General features: G+C 33.1%; 1 protein-coding gene across 1 annotated transcript in view; it reads left to right on the top strand.

Annotated features, from left to right (window-relative positions):
* The first annotated feature begins 15963 nt into the window (after positions 1 to 15963).
* The window catches only part of knockout (Stork-head domain-containing protein knockout), a 124752-nt gene continuing 117032 nt past the window's right edge, over positions 15964 to 23683 (top strand). Inside the window, exon 1 of the mRNA XM_013322545.1 lies at positions 15964 to 16346. The gene's annotated coding sequence lies outside the window, so the exon portion shown is untranslated. The remainder of the gene's footprint in view (positions 16347 to 23683) is intronic.

A 23683-nucleotide genomic window follows, 5' to 3' on the forward strand; every position in this document is an offset into this window, starting at 1 on the left:
AAGTTCCATTTAGGCGTTTAATTATTTTTTTCATGTAATGTAAAATGATAAAGAAATATTTGACAGATTTTGAAGGTTGTTATTATTTTTTTTATCTGTAGAGCACAATTTCTTTTTTAGAGTGATAATAAGTTTCTATGTAGATAATTATGAGCAAGGACTAAGTTTACAGATTATAGGTTAAAATTATTAGAGAGATGTTTAATTATGGCATTTTGCAGTAACAACAATAAAAGAGTTCTTATTATGTAACATACGACTTGTTTGCTGTCACAATACTCGGAACAAATTCTGTATGATTAGTACATGCGTTGTATTAGTTTAAAGTTAATTATAAGGCGAATATAAAACTTATAAATGTATTACGTACTCTTAGATAACGCGCTGAGAAATACTATGCGTGTTTATGCCTGTCATAAAGGCCGACCGCCATTTTTTTAACATTTGTTTCTGTACGCATTCCATTTTATATTGTTTTAAATAGTTTAACGGTTGCTGACCGGAAATTGGTACGGATATGTTTTTGATTTGAAACTTTTTTCATTTCAAATATTAGTCTTGCAAATTACGTATGATATTAAATGTCGTTTAAGTAGCAGTGTATTTTTTATTAATCTAAAAGTAGATACCATTTTATTAACTGCGAGCAAACTAGTTGAAGTAAACAAAAGTAGAAGAGTTAATGCTATCAATATTTAATCAACAAAAATGGCCTAATATTTGTAACGTTGATTGAAGTAACTAGGTTTGTGAACGTTTGCGAACAGAAAAACTTATGTTGAAGTTTGCATTATTAGGCAGTTTTAGTGTGAGTTTTTTGTTTGTCGTATGAAAGTAATAAATTAGTAAGTGACATGTGTATACATTTCTTAGTCGTAAAAGTTTCTCTAGCACGTACTTGTGTATATGCGAAGTGTTGACACTTAGTTAAATTAACATCATATACCTTTGAAGTAATCATCTAACCGTCGGTTTCTGAGATCTAAATCTCCGTATAAATATTTTCATCCCTGTCTTTATCTTTGACAGAAAAGATAACAATAGATTTTAAACAAAGATTTTGGTTTCAGAAACCCACGGTAAGACTTTAAATACTTATTAACGAGCGTAATAAAATGTTTTTTTTTTGTTTATCTATTACGTAACAATTATAAAATAAACAATTCGTATGTTATCTTATTGTCAGATCTTTTGTTTTCTAAACGTGCATTTGAATTGATATTTTGATCAATTACAAAACATATTACGGAGAAAGCGCTTATCAAATAATATTAAACAAACCACTTAAAATTATAATTGCTAAAGTACTATTTCGACATTGCTACGATCGAATTATCGGAGTATATTCTTTATTGCTTTCCAAATTAGGTCTTTTATTGCCTGTAGGTATTTTAATGTATGATTATCGATAAATGATAAAATGTTTGTCGCTACGTCTACGGCACGGTAACCCGCGGTTCATGATTATCTACTGGGCAGTTATATTATCTGTGTACACATTTGACATTAAAATCGGGCGTTTTATTGTTAAGGCGAATATGTCGTTTGATATAGTTGGTACAGATTAATTGTTGTTTTTTTAAGTTTTATTTTTTCATCAACCACCATTCCAATAACCTAAGGACATGTTCTTAATAATAAAGGTTTAGTAATTAAATAAAGTTTTCTAGTACATTTCTAGAATCTTCAATTTTTTAAATTATAAAGCGTTTCCAAAGCTCCAAGATAAATTTCTTACACTTTAAAATCAACCATACTAGTTAAATAACGAAAAAAAAATACGACTTTAATTTTTTTCCAGGCGTTTTAAGTTTATACTAAATCGATATTTTATGTGTACCCTTTTATTGCATAGCTTCGCCTTAATACATTATCAGTATGTGTGCAGTATAATTCGTCAGCGGGTTGTCATTAACAGAAAATGCTTTCTATATCTATCAATAGGCAATTACCTCGCACCGCACACGTACCCCTGGTCACGGATTAAACTATTATTTACGTAATTGTGACGTAACACCACGTCCGTTTGTTCGCCCGTACTGATTAAATAAATACGATGATTAGTGTTGCATATGTTACTGACAAATTCTTTATAATGTCAATATACTATCGGACTAGTTTTAGACTGACACTGTTCTAGTTGTATCTGACTGACTGACAATTAGAATAGCACACTAGCGCCCCCCTGTTATTGCCAAAGCTACAAAATACTTTTACGATTTTACTACGACAGTTTATAAATTGTTGATGACACAGTAAATTATGACTGATTCTTTTAGTTAAAAATATGTATCTTAGATCACTAATCGTCCCCATTGAAGGGCTGTGAGCCTACCCATGACTGGGGTGACTAGGCCATAGTCAACTACGCTGGCCCAGGGCGGGTTGTTTGACTTCACACATATCTTTGGATTTCTTCTTAGATATGTGCAATGTTGCATCACGATGTTTTCCTTCACCGTAAGAGTTAGTTTTAAATATAGTGATAGATAATTATATTTCTAGTCGGATTATAATCTTACGAGGTTCATAATTTGTCGGTGGCTTATATAAAACTGTTATTGTAATTAGTTTGTGTGTTGCCATTTCCTAGTGTTAGTCTTTTGTTTGTTCTGTCCGCCATGTTTATAGATCATTATCATTTCGATGGTTATCTGTTGACCCGACGGCTCATTAAAGTTTTGCGGCGTCTTTTCATATTAAAATAAGTCGCAAGATTGTATTTGTTGTTTCTCGTACGTTCATCAGATGTAAGATAAAAAGCCTTCATATTTAGATTTTTTATGGCATAAAGGGCAATAAATGAGAACATAGTTCATCAGGGTTAGTGTTATTTGGAGGCACGTATTTATAGGTAATGAAACGTCGTGTAAAACGTTTGTATATCATAAGGTGGCAAACGAGCGAGCGGCCACCTGAAATCGCTCAAATAGCGAAGTTACCGTTGCCCATAGACATACGCAATTGCATATGCGTTGCCTACCTTTAATCGACAGAGGAGAGGATGCACGGAAAGAAAATATTTTCCCTTTCCATGCATCCTCTCATTCGGAAAGTTCATTTCCACTTCCCATCCTAACCTTATAAGAAAAAGGGTAGGAAGGTAAAGAGTACTAAGTTAGGCCTCCGGGACTATTTAGACGAAACGCGGAATTTCTTCCACTTGACGCCTGTCATATAACATATAAAAAAACTTAATAATTTAGTCTGTGCCAATTTTAATCAAGATCCATTCATCGATCCCTCTAACTTTACTTTCGTATTTATAATATAAATATTATGTATGCACAGTAAGATTTTAGACATTTTTATATGTCGCATAAATGTGTAAAATTATCCAAATCCATAATTTAAAATGTAACTGTCAAAAACTTTTACTGGCCATCAAAATATTGGTGAGAAAATGTCTTTACATTTAAAATGGTATGTAAGTAATAAATCATTAATTAATATATTAAATGTTGTTTAATAATCATTTAGTGTATATTCATAAATTATATTAAAAATTAAATTTAATCTGTCGTCGAAGTATAATATAATTACAAGTTGCAATCAGACATGGTTATAAATCCTTATAAATTGCTTATAAAAAGTTTTTATTGACAATGGCGCCTCTGACTTTTATACTTTTAAAGTTGCGTGTGAAACGTTGATATTAAAAGTCACATTACACAGACAAAGTAGAGACGAGAGGAAAGAAACACCCTGTACACTTTAAATCGTCAACCTCTTTACCGTTAGTAGTATTGAAGAAATTTATTTAGATTTTTCATTCAATCTTATTTCTATTCAATAATCTAGTCTTGCTAGACTTAGGAAGAAAAAGCTTTCATAAGAAATATATTTTTTGCTTATAAAAGCAGGGATGGGAAGGGGAAGTGAATTTGAACGACGACAGGATTTACAGAAAGGATCTCTTTTCTGTAAATCTATTCTCTCCCCTTTCCATTAAAAACAACTCATTAATTGCAACTCTTCAACTTTTTCCTTGTATGTATGCTTCTAACCTCTCCGCTTGTTCGTTTGCCAACAAATTATTTAAAAAGAGCTTTAAATTATACAGCGGTTATTGATAAATAGAGTAGATTCATTTATGTAATACAAATAATAGTAGACCAGTGCTAATGGTTTATGATGGATGTGTAGCGGCCATCGTTCACCTCGTTAATCATTTAATATGGTCTTTTCACACTTCACTATGGAATACTATCACACTTATATTCAGATAATAAATATAAATTAACAAGACGAAAATAATTTCACGTTAATTTTTGTCATGAAATTCATTCGGTTTTAGGTGGATTTTTTTTTTGTACAAAAATATTTTAATTTTAATCATTTACTAATTACCTAAAGCTGTTAATATAAAAAACTTATAACAAGTTTTCGACATTATTAGTTAGAACCATTTAGAACGAATGACGCGCTTTTGTTACCAAGTCAAGTGTCACATTGATTAGTGAGGGGACATAAACGTTGGTATTTTAATAAGGCTAGTATTGCGCTGATACACCGGCACAGTGTCGAATTTTCATCCTAACACTAGTTATGTTTTATTGACACAGACGAATGTTCATCAAAATACAATCATAATTACACTTCGGTGTGAGAGACGGTCAAATTCGGCAACCATAATGGATTACCGATCACAAGCTAGTTTTGTACGATGTATTTTTGCGGTATTTAATGTTCAATATTTTTGTTGTTCAAACAATTAGGATGTTACGTATTATAGCGATTATTGATTAACCGATTGATTTGTTTTTAAAAGTTTGCTTCACAATTTAGATCACGTTTTTGTAGAATGCAATATATTATACAGTGTAACATCATTTATTACAATTGCTATGTTTTAGTTTCCTTGTTACCACATGACACAGAAAATACAGACGTATTGATAACCTCCTTCTTTTTGAAGTCGACTAAAAAGTGATGGTACGCGATCGATGTAACAACTTGGTTTACACAATACGTAATATCTTTAATATAAATATTTACTTGGATATTGTTACCTGAAAAAATGGGTTAGTGAAATTCTTGGGATGTAATGGAAACGATTGGAAATATATTCCATTCTTATATGTTACTTAAATATTATATAGCCCATTGACTTGTTAGACTTGCGATGCTTTACAGATAGTAACAATGGATAAACTTATATAAAAACGGCTAAACACTCACAAACAAACACAGTGAGCGACGGGCTGCGTCCGCGAAATATTACCAGTCCCACTCACCCTGATGAAGGGCCCCCGGTGGGCTCGAAACTAGTCGGTGCCGCCACCGAAAGAATATACGTGAATGTTTAGCTGTTTTTTTTAATGTCTCACGAAAGTTTGAAGAATTTAGTAACAATGGATGTTTGTTTGAAGGTATCTCCAGAACGGCTAATCGGATCTGGATGAAATTCGCCATAAATATAGAACATAGCCTGGAAGAAAACATCTATTAATTACGTTTTTTACTAATTCTGGGCGGACGGAGTCGCGGGCGACAGCTATTTTATAAGACATTTGTTGATTGTTATATATGGAGTATATAAGTAGAAAAGACCTTGAACTCCTTCAGCATATCATTTAATTATATTAAAAATACATTAATAATGCATTTTGAAACGTAAAGACATATTTAGATTATTCTTAATCGTGTTAATTAATTATATTGCAAAATATATTCAAGTAACGGTCATTCAAAATCAATATACAAAAGCTTGTAAAGGAAACAATACAATAAATGTAATCAATGGTTAATTAAAATACAACATAACCTTATTATGATCTTGCAAAACTATTTTGCTCTGCTGACTTTTTAAAATTATGTATTGATAAATTAGCCGCACTAGTGCTATGAATATGAGAAATATCTTAATTACTATTGCACGCAAAACGCGAATTAAGTGTTGTGTGTATTATATCATAGTAATTTGCAATATATTACGTTATATTTGCCACATGTCAAATGTAAAGGGAATGAAATTGTAAGCAATTTTAATTTAGTTTTTTTTTTAAATAAATTTCAAACTAGATGTTAAGTGATGTTGCTGAAAGATGATTCGTGTATATTGTAGCGATCACGTTTGAATGAAGTTACTTATTGCAAATTTTTCAGATTTGAAGTCTGAATTTTTTTTGATTTTTTTACGTTTTATAAGCTAGCGCTTGACCACGATCCCACCTGGTGAAGTGGAGATTTGGTCGAAAGATGGTACGCGCTAGCTTAGTAAGTGCCTATTCACTTAATTTTAGTTTTATAAAGCTGTAAATCATAGACTTATTAAAAATATATATGTTAGTATTATCATTTTAAAGACTACAACTTTCTAATATATATCCGTAGTCAATAACTTACATTTCTAGCTAGTAAATATGTAAATATTCGCATTTCCATGGAATCCGACTAAATGCCGCTTTGGGTCGTTTAAGAAAAACTACAAAAACTACCTGCCTCTAAACAAAAATGGTGACCATTATTATGTTTATGTAAAACATAAACTTGATAAGCTTCAAATTAGTATTAACTTTAAGTAATTTTTAAATTAAAGCTAGCGATGCTCGTAACCCACAATTTGCTACGACGCGGTCTTTAATAACGAGATATAAAGCCCAGTTGTGTTTATGAAAAATGTCTTATGATTAACGATCAGTTTCCTCACGCCTCAGGCGTATTGTTAATTATCTTATACATAATACTAAAGAGTTATGCTATTTTACGACTATGGTTGTTAGAAAAATAAAGTAAAAGTTTTACGGGACTTTGAATAAATAAGTTCCTTTAAATCAAAATGTAAATATTATTTATTAAAAGTACGTTTTAAGGTTGCTGAAATAAGTCTTAAGTAAATTACAATTTATTTTATATATTTAATTTTCATATCCGTTTAGTTACTAATAACTGCCAACAAGATAAATAAATATAAGATCATCGCATCCGTTTTTGACAAAAGCGATCTGTTAACGAAACTTCGAAAGTGTAATATGTGAGTTTAAGGTGAACTTACACAAGCTCAGGTGTTAGAATGATGCACGTGTTTGTTTGCACTGACGTTCAGGTAGGGCATGAATGGGGCACGACCGGAATAACGAGTTTAGGACGGGCCAAAGTGCCCCGTGTTGACCGGGCCCCTTGTATAATGGAACACACTTTTTCTAGGAAACCAAAACATACTGTACACTTATGTTTTTAGCGGCATGTGGAACCGTAGGAAAGCTTCAACAATCCTCTTATGCTTAGTGCCTCAAGCCACTAATACTTTAGTAATTTTGTCCTTTTGCTTATATAGCTATTCTCTAGTACCATTGTGTAAGGAAGACATCGCCAAATTATCATTTGACCTTACAATATTGGCTATATCTTATCTACAATAAACAGTAGGAATGATTCTCTAACTCTAGATTATATGTTAGTCTTTTTCACTCAGCAGCTAACTATCTTCAAGTGTATGTATAAGGTCATCTCAATACGGTATAGATAACTGACAACTGTCTTGAAGCGCCAGACGATATATTTTCTTTTAAAAACTTACAACGAAAGTGTGCGTAATTGGCTTCGGTTTCTACTGTTAATTAAAAATTAACGTTGTTTACGTTTACTGTAGCCCTTCGGTCAATGACAATAAGTGTGATAATGGTGTGAAGTGGTCAGCTGATCGCCGATAGCCGTTCTCCAGTCGGCCTATTAATAGTGTTAATGTTGCCGAAGCTGGCACTGGCGCTGGCGGAGGCGAGGCACACATAAGGGCAGGTCGACTGACACGGCGATACCTGCCGACCCACTAAACCTGTTGTGCTGCATGATTTGTAGGGTGCCTACGTTTCTCTACTTTTTATTTTACTTTTTTCTGGAAAGTTTTATTTTTGGATAAGGTAAATATAGTAATGTACAAAACTTAAATTTGCTAAAATACTGAAGCAACCGCTGCATATAGACATTCGCATTTACAGATGCTTTGGCTATCTTCAATCTTAGGAGGAGGGAAGGCAAAGAAAGAGGACATCTCTCCTTCTCTTCCCAATCCTTCCTTACCGGTTGAGCCGGCCTATTCATGCAACAGATGTTGTAGCTAGCTCTACCACTGTTAAAAGTAAGTAGCATAAAGAGAAATACTATTAATCCGAATAAAATGTGGTGGTGTTTTGTCCTAGTATTTGTTTCTCATTCAATTAAAATTAAGAGTAACAGTATGGTGACCACACCCAAACCAGTGTGGTCACCCTATCTCAAATCAAGTGCAAGCGGTTCGCCTTGCCCGGACACTGCGCGTGCGCAGAACTACGTCGAACTCAGACATACATTCAAATCAATTCGATCTCTTATGTTTGCGGACACACGTAAACGCTCGGTTGAATATCGAAATCAGACTGACTACAAATTAGTTTCGAATTTTCGATTTGCTAATTTACTGATAAACGGATGTCCTTTTATATTTGGCACATAAACAAGACCGATTAGCATCTAATTATCTAGCAAATAAGATTCAAATCGAAATAAAAATTGATGACTAATACTGCGATAGAATAATGGGGAAAATTACAAACTGTTTTTTTTTAAGTTAAGAAAAGTAACAAAGTGTTGACGACTGTAACAGTATCCTTTCTATATTTTGAAATATGCGATGTCGGTTGAAATTCACAGTGAGATGTTATTAATTAATCGTACCAATAAAAATAAAGACCTTCATATGAATAATATGTTGACATACCTTTAATAACAAGTTTCAATACTTGTTTCATTATAAATATGCAGTTACGGAATCCTTTGACCTTCTTTTTGTTCGTATAATGAAATTGTAATAAACAAACAGTTTTTTTTTGACAAAGGAGGAAATGTAATGTGGCACCCATGATCGCCTTGAAGACCCATCAATATTTGCAACAAAAAGAATCTGCCGAATTAAATTGGCAGCGCCTCTACCGGGCTTAAAGTGCACCAAAAATCTTATACTAATTTGGCATAATTTACGGTGAAGATACGATGGCAATTGTCACAAACATTCGGGATAGGCTCACAGATAATACGAGCCTAGATTTTCCTTCTTCTAGATGATATGAACGTAATAATTTTTTGGCTTTAAATGTTTCACTAGTCGGCCGCCTGCCTGACGCCAAACCTCGGTACTACTTACTACTTATTAACTATTTTATTAAAATACTCACTAAAATGATTACAATAAATTATAAAACAAAAACCACAGGAAAAGAAACATACATTGTGATACAACCTGCGCGTATCTGGTGATATCTTCTCTGACGAAAAAACTATATGAACTAGGAAGAATATTTTTTTAATTTAGGTATTTAGCCATACACGTCACTGCAAATTGATATAGAGAGGTTAAATCAAAAAATAAAAGCATTAATGCGTGACTGTCGATCATACACAATTATTTTTGGTTAAAGGAGCTTAGTTTTTCGCTATTTAAATGGTTCTAAACAGTTCAAGCATCGTATTCAATTCCCTTGTTATTTCTCTCTGTTAGTATGAATGCAAAATCACATATACAGGAAAAAGTGGATACATTTACGATGACACTTCTGGTTTCATATTAAAGTTGAATGGTTGAGTTGAATGAACTGATAATAAATAATTCATCGAATTGCGCGCTTTACAGATTAATAAACGTACGTCAGTCGGGTTGGGCGTATCCGGGAAATGAAAGGTGCCTAAGGACGCCATGTTCCAGCACTGAAACTTGTCGCAGACAGAAATATTTGAAATTAAAGAAAAATCGATTCGTTACTGCCAAACCACTTTTTTGTAGGAAGTTATAGTAATTAATATATCTTGTAACTAAAAGAAACTTGTCTAAAAAGAGCCAATTATTATCTAAAGAGTAAATATAGTAAAGAACAGGTTGGTTAATGATAACAACAAACAACTATAAGATAATATAAAATAGTTTCAGGTGAGAAAGTGCATTTGTTGTATTTTGCAAACAAAATAACTTTTAGAATTTAGTGTAATTTTTATTTTAGAAAATAACAGAGACCGTGTTCTCTAACAATACATTTTAACAAAACAAGTCGAGAAGTCACCATAACAGTTAAGCAAATTCATTGCGGATCATTGTAATTGTGTTGTACTCCATTAAAATCGTATGTGTTAAAAGGGAGTCGTGCAGTCATTACACGATCTAAGCTCTTATTGTCTCAGATAAAGGTCGTTAGTTAAGTGGGACAGTATCCCGATTGCGGGCGGATTTTGTGAGCGGTTTCATATCTACGTGTTGGTCTATGGCCGGTTGACAAAGGTCGGCGCGAGGCGGTCACGAGTTGAACCCGCGGCCGTAGTCGCGGCTCATGGGAACAGGACAGAATCGCCCCTACCAATGGTTCGATTCGAATTTCAAAATTACTGTTAATAATTACTGTCAGCGCCAAATCGCGAAATTAAAATATGCACAGAAAATCACGGTTTATGGCATGACCATGTAAAGAGGTTAGTGAGGCAAACTCACTCGATCTTATAAAACCGGCCAGTTAGGTTTTAATAAAGAAAGTGAACTTATGTTTTTAAATCAATTTTTTATCGTTTGACACTATGCGTTCTTGCATCGCTACCACGTTACAAAGCTCACCATTGTATATAGGATGTTTGGTATCAATTATTTTAATTAAATCTTTGTTATAATTAACTTTATACCGCGAAAAAAGTTTAAGGCCTTTTAATAATTGACATCCTGTTTTTCTTACATGAGTTGTATTTTTAAGAAATGCACCAGCCTCATTATATTATAAAAATAAAAAATACTGTTTATGAAGTTTTAACAGGAAAGCATTATCAAGACCGATGAACTTCATGAGAAACTTTTTGGACATGATTTTAATAATAATACAACTTATAGTAATTTTGAAAATGTTTTTACAAATAACTGAATAAGTTCTAAGGACGAAAATATTACAATAACCATTCCTGCTTGCTTTTGTTGTGAACACTCAATTAAGAACTAAAATAGTAGTTAAACCGGACTTTTAGTTGTAAGAAGTTATTGGCTAAGTAGGGGAAAACTGAATTGAATTGGTATGCACTGAACCCAAACGGGTTTTATCTGGACAACATTATTTTTAAAGCTCTAACAAGCAGTTAGAAAAGGGAAATCGTCCTGTAATCCCGTCTCGAACGTCCTATTCTATCCCTATTTCTGGGTACCACCAGTCTTTGTCTGTTTTCAAGACGTTCAAAGCTTTGTGTGTGAAGTGTATATAATATGATATTAGTGTCAATACTCATAGTAGGGGTCATCGGCAAGGTTACACGGCCAGAGAGCTATTGAGGCGCGGCGGTCGTCGCGGCGCTCGCCTGCCAAGATAACCGCTTTACTAATGTACCCAGATTGCAACTTTAACTTATGACGCCCAACTTGATACTGCTTTGAGGAAACACCGAGATATTGAGCGAAAGTCCGAGCGGATCTCATTGTTTTTGAACAGATATAAATCGTATTATCTTATTACCGTGATCAGTAATAATTTAAGTTCAAAACCTCTAAGTTATGAATAACTATCATAAGTAATAAATATTATAAGTATTTAACATTAAGCTAATTTAGTTAATTAAATTTAGTGCTATCAAGTGCTTAGCTCTACAATTAGTGTTTATAATTATTTTAGCAAGTTTTCTTCCTTAATCCTTAAGATTTTTAATTTAAAATTCTTCGTAAAGGAAATAGGTAGAGTGCGCTAAGAAAATGGAAATTCTCACACATTATATTCAAGTTGCTATTATAATAAATAATGTATTCTTATCTGTTCGTCCTCCAAGTAACAGTGTCTCGTTTAATGAGCGAATTACAGCGTAATATACAGCTTATGTTCAACATATAATGAGTACGCGCAATTTTCGAGCTTATTTTCACAGCGTAACAAGCATAAAGTTGTTTTCCTAAAAGCATAAAGAAGGAGAAAACATGGCGACGATAAGGCATCAAGTGTCAATGTAAATTAGATGGCATCAAGGAGAGTGTGTGACTATAACTCTGTTTGCACAATGAGCCACTTCATGTCTTGTCTAATTGCCGCGCCGGATAACCTCAAAGCAATTAGTTACCTCTAATACGAAGTTACACACGGATTGTTAGATTGACGAACGAATGTTCGTCGAATCAATTTCTTAGATACATTTTTAGGGTTCCGAACCTCATAGGAAAAAAACGGAACCCATATAGTCAAGACCCTTTTTCTCAAAAACGCGTGAAGTTATCGAGCTGGAATTTATTCTAAAATTTTTTTGATTGGCGGAGAAGACATAGTAATAATAAAATCTGTGACTGCAAATTATGCCTCTATGAAGTAATAACTACTTTGTTACTGTTTATTGTAATATTGCGCAAAAATATAAATCAAAATTCAAGTATCTATAAAAGTTATTAAAATAATTTTTAATTTCCAATAATAGTTAATGCTCTGTCTAGTAAAACTTGGTTGTTATAACATATGTTAATTCGTACACATACGATCTACAGCTAAAATGTCCACCATTGGAACAGTGTGTCCAAACTATCACTTTCAACAATTAACATACGAACCTGATGGTCTGAGAACGTACTACCAATTGTTTAGAATATGTATTCACCTATGGACGTGTTGTTTCCAAAGCATGTTGCTTGTTCATGTTTAGTTGGAAGAGCTAACGAACCGTGTGTCGCAAGCTAATTAGCGGAACGAAAATTATGTTTACTGAATTCACTAGAATCCATAGACGATGTTGAGACATCTAGAAGACCTCTATGTAAGATGTTTGTTTGAATAAGACGGTGTACTGTGCCAAATTGGCAGAGAAACTAAAGGACTAACGTTGAAATATACGAGAAGATATGCACTAAATTGCGACTGAAACGGTTTATTTGAAAACATAAATTTAAGGAGGAAATTGTCCTGTTCCGATGCGGTTTACATTTTCTAACTAATATTTAGACACTTTAGAGCGTCGGTGGCTCAGGGGTCAAGCACTTGACTTGCAATCTACAAGTCCTGGGTTCGAATCTCGCCATGTACCAATGTGTTTTTCGATTTTTGATTTACATATGTACATTAGTCCGACGTTCTTACGGTGAAGGAAAACATCGTGAAGCAACCTGCACATATCTGAGAAGAAATTCAAAAATATGTGTGAAGTCAACCAACCCGCACTTGACTATGGCTTAATCACCCTTAACTTAGGGTAGGCTCCGAGCCCCTCGTTGGGGGCGAGTAGTGAACTAACGATAATGATGATTTACACATGAAAATAATAGACAGTTCTAAAGATTCTTTTTTCTTTGACGAAGTGATGAAAATTGGTGTTCATCTTGATAGTGATACGTTTTATTTATCTATTTCTGTTACCAAATTTAATACTCATTGAAATAAATAGTTTTGAAATAATGTTATTTTACATTTAAAATTATTATTATATTTATGTGATTGTGTCAAGATAAATCTCGGGCAGGATATTATGAACAGGTAATGCGTCTCAGAATTACCCAGCGGTTGTAATAAAGCGCGGGAAATATCTGTGAGATAATCGTTGAGAGCTAACGACACGATATTCAATGTCATTACATCTGTTTACTTAAAACTAACCACAACTATTTATTACTTTTTTATATTATAAGGTTGCGAATGAGCAAGTGGCCGCTACCTATAGACATCTGTAATTGCAGATTCGTTGTCTGCCTTTTTGAAAGAGGATTTAAGGCAGGACGGCGTCAACCAGAAGGCTATAGTTTAGTATGAAAAGATAAAGAAGATCGTACACTTTGCCAGAAGACTAACGCAGTATGGTATTCTACCTCTGTTAACTGTTATGTATAATACTACAAAGTATGTATTAATCGTATTATAATTCAACAATCGAAGAAGACATTAGTTGCCTTGAATGAGCTTTTATGGAAGGACTTCATCTAATGGAACAATATAGGTACAAATTTCTGTTACAGTTATGTATTTAAGGTGTAACATTTAAAAAAGTAGGGCGGGCATGTTTCGAGAGCTGTTGGTCGGGCATAAGGTCCGGGTTATCAATGGCTAAATGTTAATCGTGCGAAACCGAGGAGAAGGGACCGTGCGAATACTGGAACATTTCGTCAGCTTGTTCCGATTGTTAGCTGCCGAGGGAACTTTGGTGTGCGCAAGGATTTTTGATTAATTGCCCGCCTTTACTCGCTCTAGTACAGGTAAATTAATAGTAAATGGGACAACTATGAGCAAGCGACCATTTGACTTCAATAGCCAAGTGATAGTTGACCATTTGTAATAAGTATTTTACTTCAACTAAATTTTATTTGGATCTAGAACATGTCAGTTCAAAAATGTAAATATATAACCATTTTCAATATTACTAACGTTCGCCCGTGACTTTGTTCGGCTGGAATAAAAAAAAAATATTAGCCAGTGTTCTTCTAGACTATGTTCTACATATATGCCGAATTTGAGCGAGATCTATGCAGCTATTCTGGAGATACCTTCAAGCAAACATCCATCTAAACATTCGCATTTATAGTATTAGTAAAATTTAAGTAGTAGCAATTTAATTGCACGTTTAAAATTTTTTACAATTAAATTTTATTTTAAAAATGCTCGAGACCTTTTTTTTAGAAAAATGTAAAAAATAATTGTACATTAGCTGTTTCCAAAAACTCTTTAGTTCAAAGGAACACATGTATACGAGTCTCAGAATTCCGACGAGTATTCACTCACACATGTAACTGCCACTAACCGAGTTTTTATGTCGGCAATAAACAGAAGAGATTGGGTGCAATATCCTTTTAATGCATGCAATTTACATTTCGCTTCCCTTTATTTTGTTACAGTTCCTTAAAAATGAACAACGTATGTATTTTTGTATATAAGATTTTTACAACAAAATACGTTGTTAATTTTTCACAATAAAAAAGATTTTATAATAAAAGAAATAACAGTGGACATAACCCTATCAATAGTCTTATTACAATCGTACTATTTAAATTATAAATGCGAACGTTTAGATGGATGGATGGATGTTTGTTTGAAGGTATCTCCGGAAAGGCAGAACGGATCTCGATTAAATTTTGCATGCATATAGAACATAGTCTGGAAGAACACATAGGCAACTAACAATGTATTTTTTAATTCCGGGCGGACCGAGTCGCGAGTGACTACTAGTTTCGTTCATAACATCATCTTCAATTAAGCATATGTGTATAGTGTCGGAATAAGCATCTGTCATAAAAGATATTTGATTTCAGTTCAAGCAGTGTTTTGTTACACATCGATCATGAGTCATTTAATCGAATTCTTATCAAGTCGTAAGAAACATTAAGATAATAAATTACAATAAATTTACGGGGCACCATATAAGAGAATTCATACTGTACTTGTCATTACCACATCCGTTTTATTTGCCGAACGCCGATAAAACTTCACTCGTTAAAGTGGGTTATTAGGACTTAATTTTTTTTAATATCGAACCGAGTTTAGCGCCGTTATGAAATAATACTGCACATATATTGGTGCGTAGTAATTATGTTCACATTTTTTGTCTTAGTGTACGAAACATTTCTTAAACACGCTGTAAATTGGACAAAACTAAACACACACACTTTAGTGGTTCAGCGAACTCATTACTGTGACTTTGAGACCCCTTAGGGTTCCAGACAGTGCAGACAAAAACTAATTTTGTAAAAATATGCAGTCGAGTCTGGACGCGCGCCGATAAACGAGCAAAGCTTTAGAACCTGATGCCGCAGTCGATCGCAACCGTTGTGTTTTATTGAACAGCCTCTCGACGTATCTTGTAGCGTATGCCAATGAATGTGGAGCCAGGTGAAACAGAATTAGTTAACAAAAGGAGAAATGTAAGACGTGCAATAATTTCCACCGTATCGCAGCAATGTCTCGGTAGAGAAGTTCGCGAAGTGGCTAGTGGGCACGCACACAAATGCACGTGTAAGTACACGGAGGCTTTGCTTGCACACTTGCGGTGCGACAACGCGCTCGCGCCCCGCTCGGCGCCAGTGTGCACCACGCGACCGCCGGCGACGGACGTGTTGCTCGGCGCCGCGACGCACATCCCTCGATCGCGAAAAAAGTTCAACACACGAAACTTTCTTAAGACTTTCCTTTCAACCCGAACGCTGTTGAAGTGGAACCGTCTGCTTTGCTGCAAACGTTAAGAGTGACCTTTCCTAAAACCGGTAATTCGGTATCCTCCGGAACGGGTTTAGTCACGGGCCCCGTGGCGGGACATTCGTGAAGTGATAACTTGATTTTCAGAGTGCCGTGTTCAGTGCTAGTGACTGGATTTTATCATTGCCATTGTACTGATCGATTTGAGGAGGACTCGTTTCTGCCTCTTAAGGTCGGCTACACGATTCAGTGCTGTCAAAAGTTTCAGTGAGTAAAATTTCAATGAACCAAGTTATCCAAGTATCGCCATATCTCTCAGTTCTACTGTTCGTTAGAATTAACTTTGATGTTATTTTCTACAGATGTAACTATCTTAACTATTATGTTATGTAAGTTTTAAATAGATTTAAATTTTCCGATGTATGCAGTATTAAAATTCGTAGAAAGTCATCTAAAGTTGAGAATTTAAATATAAACTAAAATACTTATAATAATAAAATTACTTTAAATCTCAATCTGAATCAGAATTAATTGTAAAATATAAAATAACAATTTGGTATTTTAAATTTAACAATTACGTTCACTGCAAAAATATTGAATCGAACTATATTTTTTAACCTTAAAGAAAACAATAAAAGTCAATCTATAATATAATAGTTACTCTTACTTATTAAGATTATGCAACCTGATAAACAGAATAAACAATATTTAAAACATTGTAAGAAGTTGATAGAGATCTTATTTAACTTCGATACAGTTTCATTGGTTTTGGTAAACTTTGTTAAAATGAGAATATATATTTATGTGAAAGAATAATTTATCGATATTCCACGAGTTAATTTGTGTGATAATTTGCATACTGGAAAACTGACTATCGAAAGTGCCATGTGCACTAAGAAACTGATTTGTATAAAAACTGATTGAAAAAACGTCTATTAAATTTTTTGCTTGTAAGAAAAAAGAATTCTGCTATTTTTGTCGAGCAAAATTCGCTCTCGACAGTGAGTAATGCAACTTATGCAGGGATGATGTCTTACTCAGCAGTTATATTTGAATTTAAGGCGCCAGACTTCTCATTTACTAATAGCCACAATAATACTCACGATTGTAAAATATTAATTTCCAATAAGACTATAAGTACTTCTAAATTAAATTTGTACTTATAAAGTTAAGATCATATTAATTTAATGATAATAAAATTATTTCCTAAATTAGCAATAATTTGTTGTTTATCGTATTGTAAGGCATTTATTAGGGTTGTCACTTTATTGACAAAAATCATAAAGCGATGTTAAAGATGATTGATAGAGTTGTTTTGATTCATTTTTATAATATTTTTGAGAAAGTGTAACGTCACGTCAAGTATCTATTATAATAAAAGAAGAATAGTATTTTCTTTTCCCTTCTATAACTTATAGTTTATTATAGCAGTCGTGAACTTTGGTTTTGCGGGACCTGAGACGAGGACTGTTTTTTGTACCTCCGTCTTGGCCTCGATCACCGCGCTATTAAATATCAAATCCGATTTCATTTCATAACTGTTGTCGAATTGTCTTTTGTACTACCTTTTGATGTTCTAGGCTCAACGACCTCGGGAATTGTAGTTTTTAAAGATATCCCGGCACTTTATTTGCAAAAATTTGATATAATTATTTGATGTAGGGACATACATACATGCATATGACATATGGATCCAACAAATATTAAACCCTTGTCGATTATTTTCATGATGTTTTATAATGAAATATTCTTAAATTATATGAACAAGATAATAAACCAAGTTCCAACGAAAGCATGATTATAGGTAAGACTACTTAAATTATACTAATATTTAAGTAATAATTAAATTACACTTACCTGTAATGAGTAAATAAATACAATAAAAGGATTGTAAAATATCAATCAGTCAGTTCATTCAACAAATAACCAATTCGAAGTATAAAAATTGAAACGTTGATATTCTCTGAAAGTATTCCGTTCAGTGTAGCGTTTCTTTTGACAGGTCGATTGAATTACTGTCGACAAAAACACTTTGGGACGTACAAACGCGTAAATATTTATCTTTATTAAATGAAAAAGTCGGTGTCAGTGGACCAAGACCGAGATTTAGACAATATCTAAATTGAACAACGATAAAGAAGACTCTGCAACCGCTAAAGATGAAACTAACCGTAGTCAAGGTCCCCTTGCGACGTCTGGTCATTTTTTATGCAAATTGTTGATCGTAGCAAATTTCTTTTTACGACATATTAATATTGACAATAATAGATTGCTGAAATCATCTGAATAGAAAAAATGATAGCATTGCATTATACAGGATGTCCCAAAAGGTTACGTACATAGGAAGGGGGATGATAGGGGTGGTCACAAGGGTCACCAGAAAAATAAAATAAAAATTCCCCTCTGGGCATTAAAAAAAATGGCATTTTTTAAAAACTTAAAAATTTTACACCTTTAATTTTAATTTTCTTTAAAATCTTTGTTAGTTGTATTTTAGAGAAGGATTTTTTAAATGAATATTGTGATTTTTATTAAAGTATACCTTCGTGTGTGTTGTTTTATTTTAATTCGAAGAAAGTGAAAATTATATGTACTGAACGATTAAATTTCCAGGAATTAAACGGTTGATTCTGTAACTTAAGAAGAGTGCAGTTCTATAGAAGTGAATCGGAAAACAAATTCGATGAGATGTTAGATATTGTGCGTTAGTGTAACCGATTACTATACTATTAAATGTTATTCCAGAAAGTAATGGTACATTGGGAATTTATTTATTGAATTAATCATTTTTAATATCGCAATTAAAGAAGTCTTTTTTGTCAAACATAAAAGTTTCTGAAACGTTTTAAATAGTTTTTGCAGACACTTTTTACTTCTATTATTCAACCTTATTCTAACGTTTTTTTGAAACAAAAAATGCAATGTTATTAATCCCCTAAATTAATTCTCACGGCCATGTCTCTTTAACGGGTAATATAGAAATTAAGTTGTTACTTTAATTTGTTAAACCAAATTTTACACGACCTACCAAAATGAATGTTATCGTTAAATTTGGCAAACAAGTGTACAAAGTAGTACACAGGGCAACGGTATTTTGGCACAAATATCAGTGTCATATTCTGTGGTTATTGGTCTCTACGTGATTTTATTATAAGTTTAAGTAATCTTAGAAATTAATACAATTTATGTATTAACTAGCTTTTGCCCGGGACTTTGTACGCGCGGAATTAAAAGTAAAACTTAGTACTCGTGTAGCCTATGTGTTCTTACAGACTTTCTACTTTTATGTCAAACTTCATCGATTGTTTTTGTTATTGATGGCTTTTGACACAGTTGATTATGTAGAATTAAATATAATAGTCATAATCTATCTATATATATAAAAATCAATTGCTGTTCGTTAGTCTCGCTAAAACCCGAGAACGGGTGAACGGGTGTATCTTATCTTGGTCTTGAAATGTTCGTGGAGGTTTAAAAGGTGGGAAAAATTAAAAAAATTGCCAGGATCTAATTAAGTTTTTTTTTTCATTCCACGCGGGTGGAGTCGCGGGCGACAGCTAGTATTAACTAAAAATAATGGCAATTTATTCTAACTATGTAAGACTTGTTTTTATTGAGTTTGAATTTACTTAAAACGAAATGTTCTCTGTGTTTCGAGATTATAATTCAGATTATGCAACCGCGTTGTGATTCATTGATGAATTCGCACTTGTATTCGACAGTAATATGAACGTTTGTGCGTTGCTGAACACATGTTAATTGGACAGGTCATGGTCATGAGAATTTTTTTTTCATACAAGTAAATAATACTAGAAATGTAGAAAATAAAGATGATTATTTTAAGAGTGTACCTACTATAATCAGAGTTATTAATTGATAAATAAGGAAGTCCCTTAGTCTAGATGACTAAATAGAATAATTAAAATTAAAATTACTAAATAATATCAACGCATCTGTAGTTCCTCTGGCGTTGCAGATGTTCCTGGATGTCGTTGATCACCTCGGCGAGAACGCCGCTCGTTGCCCACTTCTCTTATAAAAAAAGAGAAAGTAAGACAGAAAAGAAATATCTTTCAAAGTATACAGGTTTAGTATTATGGGTCACTTGATACTAAATGATTACAGTCAATATGTTTGACGTAATGAAAAACAACACGGAGAAGAGAGAAAATAGGGGTTGGACCTTAACAATTTATTCACACGAAACTCAGAAGCATGAAATACCACTACTTATTTGGTATCACAAAACAAGTGTTGTGTACATCAATACTTTCGTGACTAGTAATATTTAAACGCACACAACTTCCGAAAAAGTCATCGCAGTCTGTTCCGGTTTCGATCCGCAGACTCCATATTAAGAGCTGGCCCACCCAATCGTTGGCACGTGACTACAATTTAGGTTTAAAATTAATTTTACGTAGCAATGTTTTACCCTAATTGGAGCCGTAATAGAGTATGCTAGTCACGTTTTACGGTTACGTGACAGATGGTAAGGTCTTTGAAGGCTTACAATGTCATTGAAAGATTTTTACGTACGTCTAAAAGGTTTTAGTAGTTATATTTTTTAGATTCTGAAGCTATTATAAATAAAAGTATTCCGTCACATCTACATATTTCGGACTCTACTTCTTCTCTTTATTACGTCGGTTGTTACAGAATTGACAATTTAACCGATATTGAGTCAAGTTATTTTACTAATTCTCGCAGCTATATTTGTCCTGTGCAATATTTGATTCGATACGCAAGTGCATTTTGTTGCATCTAATTTTAGTATAGTCTTTTCTCTAATGTGCCTAAAGTATCTTACTAATATTATAAATGCGACTGTTTACAGTGATGGATGGATGTTTGTTAAAAGGTATCCACAAGGGTACATCAGCTCTCTATGAAATTTGGCATAGATGTAGAACATAATAAGGCGCAGACGAAGTTGCGGGCGACAGCTAGTAAATCTATAAACCGGTTTTATCTTTGATAAGCATTTGTAAGTTTGCAAGTCTGTCATGATATTAATAGCTAAGTATGATTTTAATACAAGTGATAAATTATGCAATGCGTTAAACGCTGTAGCTTAGCATAATGCGTCGATCACACATTACGGACTCGATATTAATTATTGCAACGACCTTGTGCTTATTGTGTACTTGTTTTAAGTCTGTAATACATTGAGAAACGCACGTCGTTTTATAAAGATAAATAAGCTTACTCTATATTGTATTACTCTCGTCCGGTTTTTGAAAGACTTGTCGAATTAATAAGTTAACAAACTCTTTTCGATGAAATTGTCACGTCAAAAGTTGCAGATTATTTGGACTCTGGTGCTCTGCGTTCACAATAAATTGGGATGATATTAATTTTATATAGAGATAGCTAATTATGTTAATGTCTTCGCCTTCTGTTGTTATGAAGCGTTTGGAATAAAGAATGGAATTTCGTAAACTTATATTTGAGTAATTCAGTTTATTCCTTTCTTTGAAAACTTGGACTGTCGTCATGTGATAGAACTTATAAAAAAGTTCTTAATGTACAAGAGATGTAGTTTCGTGAGAACTGTGTCAAACATTGCACGACGATGTGAATGCATTTTTGAAATCCATAAATATAAAGAAAATATAACAGGAAACAATAAAAGTAAAATTTAATTGTATCATGTAACGTGTTATAAATAACATTACGTTTTTAATTTTTTGCAATATTTAATAAGTGAATTTTTTTAAGCAATTTCGCGCCGTTATTATATTTATAATAATCGTGTGCTTCTTATAAAGTTAAGACATGGAGAAGATTCCTGATAAGTTGTATATTTCGTCGATATACTTATGGTTTTTCTGGTATTCTATGTTACATAATCTTTAATATAATATTTAGAATTTAAAATATACTAATAAAATCAGCGTAAGTCATCTTCCAGGCGGTGTAACATCTCTATTTATAATTTTAGTGAAGTTTGTCGTGTTATCTTAGTTTAAAATGATAAGAATCAATGTTTATACGTTTATAATATTTAAGTGAATGTGTAAAATAGCAATATTGTACCTCAAGGTCTGTAAACGACAACCTTCAGTGGTTATATTTGGTTTTAGTTAACAGTTTCGTCTTGTCTCGATGTTGTCATCGTTTGCGTTGCGTGTTCTTATGTAATGTTGGTAATTTAATTGACACTTACCAGATCATATTATTGTTACTTATTAACTTGCTTTTCATAATAAAATAATTTACAAAGACAATTTCATCATTACGAAAAATAACGCAATTTTGGTATGGATTTTAACATAATTATTTATGTAACTTTCCTGCGTCTTTATTATCCTGTTGTTTTCCCACGAATGGACGGCACAGTATGTACTAATCTTCCATATGTCTGATATTGAAGTGACTCCCTTCATACACATATCCTCTTTCACACAATCCATCCATACTTTCTTTGGTCTTTCTCTACTTTAGCAGATTTACATTCAACCTCATTAGTATCTTGTTTACTCATCTGTTTCTTAAAATGTTGTATTTAAACTTACTGGCCTTACATTTTTCCCATGATATTTTTTTTCCACCATGATGGATGACTCAGACTTATCTGTCAATGTAATATTTCAAAGTCACGACATTAAACGTGTAGTTGTAAAAATTTCATGGTAGTTCATAGTTATTAGTATTGAGTACTAAAGCGTATGTATCAGAGGTTTTCAAACTATATTTCTGTTTATGACATTTAACTATTAATTATTTTTTTACTTTAAGAATATAAAAAATCTTAATACGATTTGAATTAGGTAAATAAACGTTTCGAAGTTTTGAATTGTGTTTTGTATAGTAATTTAAATGTTTTGATAACGTTCCTAATATTATACTCATATTTTTTTAGGGTTCCGTACCTCATAGGAAACAACGGAACCCTTATAGGATCACTTTGTTGACCGTCCGTCCGTCTGTCAAGACCCTTTTTAGGAACCCTCCGGGCGCGTGCCTGACTCGCTCTTGACCAGTTTTTTTATTAAAAGTTTTAAACATATTACCATAGTTTTAGAAAGCAGATTTTAGTAAGCCTAAGTAGAAATTTTTGTAAGCCTTTTAAACTGCAGTCGTGATTCGTACGAAGTTTGAGAAGTACTGCAATGCGGTGTATCGTACAAGTCATGTGTGGCCTTCGACCGCACTCGGTACCGATGAATAGACCGCAAATATTGACCGTCAGACATATGTTAAGAGAATATTGAAAGATTCAGTGCTATCGAATGTTTATTTGTCAGAAAATTATGTCGAGGTCTTTATTAAGCAACGAAATGTAACTAATGGCTGAGAGAGTTCTGAACGATCTGTGATTTTCTATTTAATAGGAGAAAGTGTTTTGTTCATCTCACACGATTAACAGTTCTTATATGAATTTTATTCGCTCTTCGTTATGCTAATTTGTTTGTAATTCAACTGTTTCTATTTGTTGAATTTATTTATTAAAGTAGCTGCGCATATTAGTATAAAAGTAGCCCGTGATTGCGTCCGCGCTGATAAAAAAAAACTTTATAAGTAGGCTATGTTTTCTTGTGTGTGCTAAATTTAATTAAAATACGTTGAGCCGTTCCGGAGATTCTTCTTCTTCGTCGTTGCAG

This window comes from Papilio xuthus, unplaced genomic scaffold, assembly GCF_000836235.2.
Source record: "Papilio xuthus unplaced genomic scaffold, Pxut_1.1 DF825928.1, whole genome shotgun sequence".
NCBI lineage: Eukaryota > Metazoa > Arthropoda > Insecta > Lepidoptera > Papilionidae > Papilio > Papilio xuthus.